This window comes from Drosophila simulans, chromosome X (assembly GCF_016746395.2).
Source record: "Drosophila simulans strain w501 chromosome X, Prin_Dsim_3.1, whole genome shotgun sequence".
NCBI lineage: Eukaryota > Metazoa > Arthropoda > Insecta > Diptera > Drosophilidae > Drosophila > Drosophila simulans.
The window spans coordinates 15653740-15655882 of NC_052525.2; the positions used below are offsets into that span (position 1 = coordinate 15653740).

A 2143-nucleotide genomic window follows, 5' to 3' on the forward strand; every position below is an offset into this window, starting at 1 on the left:
GGTCGCAATACAAGTGGGAATACGGCGAATACCCCGAGCACGGCTGCAATAAACGAAAGTGTTTTCCGATATAAGGAGCGCTTTTAGCCTATAATGTGGTAATCGCTCGCGTAAAAGGCGACAAATCATTTAAGCCCGGCCCAACCCTTCTCCATCCGAAACTGGGCAGTGAAAGTGGATGTGGATGTGGATTTCTGGAGGCGGTGAAGAGTGCCCTGGTCCGAGGCTATATGGAAGCAGCCCACCGTCACAAGGGTGACAACATCAACATGAAAAGGGGCAAGGACTCCACCCTCGGGGATCTCGATTCTGCAAAATGTATGTGAGCCAACCCTTTGAGCCTGCCCCGTAGCTGCTAATTTCGATGTGCCTCGATGTTGCGAGTCCTTTGAAATTGGGCATCATCGCTGGTAGCATCACACTCGTTTAATGCACAGAGAATAATAAGAAGTGACTTCAAGTTATATGGCAAAGGACTTTCAAGAGGAACACCTAGCTAAAACATGTGTGCCACAAATCAGAATCGGTGGGTTATTAGAATTTTATTTTTGTACAAGCTAGACAATTGAATAAACCTTCTTTAATATTTAATGTATTTAAAGTTGTATAGTAATAAAGAATAATTAATGCCGCTTTATACACCATTTTCGCTCAGTGCTGCCTGGTCAGAGCACCCCATTTGTGATTTCTGCTAAGGGCCAATTCGATTGGGCCATGAATCTTTTCCGCCCGGTGGCCGTGCCAAAACATAAAAGTGGAATTTGTTTTTTATGACATCTTTATTCGTGCTAAATAAATACAAAGAATGCCGGGGGGACATTTGTCGAACCCGATTGACCCTCAACCCATTCACTTCCAACCAAAAAAAGAAAAAAAAAGAAAAAAGGAATACCCCAACCACATTGATTAGCAAGCCGTTCATGATAAATATACCATTATGCAGTTATCGTAATTGCGGGTTACAAATATCCAATCCATTACCGCACCGAGGTCGGTAGCCACCTTAATGATTTCACTGAATATAATATATGTGGTGCCGGTGGCCCACATATGAGGCCATAGAAGAAGCCCAGAAGTAAATTATCCCCAACTGGGCCTCCCTTAAGAGTTCAAGTCGAGGGATTCTAGCTCTTTAGCTTTTGGCTTTTATGTTTACCGGCATTAAATGCAACATAAATAGGTAGTTTATGTGCGGTATAAGCGGTTATTATCAAAACATTTGCTGAATAATTCTTAATATAATTAAGTAATCGGCTTGCTTAAAATTCTTGTTCCAACTGTTACATAGTGAGAATGGTAACTGGCAGATTTCCTTTTCTTAGAATTACTTCTATCCAAAACATGGACCAGTAATAGCTTTGCCCGACCATTGGAACATTTCATAAGGTACTTATGAAATGTACAAATGAGCCAGCAGTGCTGTAATTATCAAAGCAAGATTTGAGGTCTTCAAAACTCCAGTCATTCCAATTGGGACTTTAAGTTTATCCTGAGGGGTAACTCCTAATTGAAGACATCTGAAACTAAAGTATTAGTATGTTTTAACCACTGTGAATTCACACATTTTACCAGCACTTGATTACAAAAGTCACTAATAAACTGGGTCATCGAAAAAAATTTGGATTTGAGGTCTTGAAAACTCCAGTCATGCCAATTGGGATTTCAAGTTTGTCCTGAGGAGTAACATCTAATTGAAACTATAGTATTAGTATGTTTAAACCACTATGAACTCACACATTTTACCTGCTTTTGATTACACAAGTCACGATAATTTACTCAGATACTTTCCGAACGGGAACGCTTCTCATACTGAACGGCATTACAAAATGTGTTTCAAAGGCTTGATATTTCATAGCCCCCCTACTAAGTTTGCTTGGTATATCACAAAGACCAATGTGAACAAGTTACCAAATCACAGATATGTATATTTGCCCACTCACGATGACCAGGGAACATCTGTCACCATTCTGCGTTTGGCAAGACAGCAAAAGTGGCCAAAATGAACGCAATGCCTCGTATGTCATCGCCGAAATGAAGTTATCCAAGTGAAGCGATGGAATCCGCCGCCGCCGCCGGTGGGTTTATGAATTTTCGATTAATCAACGCTTGAATTTCGTGCGTTTAAGCCCGGCAGAAGTAGCGA

The 2143-nt window shown here is 41.0% G+C and overlaps 1 long non-coding RNA gene across 1 annotated transcript; it reads right to left on the reverse strand.

Moving 5' to 3' along the window:
• Positions 1–1112: 1112 nt before the first annotated feature.
• LOC27206954 lies at positions 1113–1900 on the reverse strand. Its single transcript, XR_001600223.3, has 3 exons — positions 1744–1900; positions 1570–1687; positions 1113–1517 (listed from the first exon to the last, which is right to left on the reverse strand). It is a non-coding gene; the product is annotated as an uncharacterized LOC27206954 (long non-coding RNA).
• Between the last annotated feature and the right edge of the window lie 243 nt (positions 1901–2143).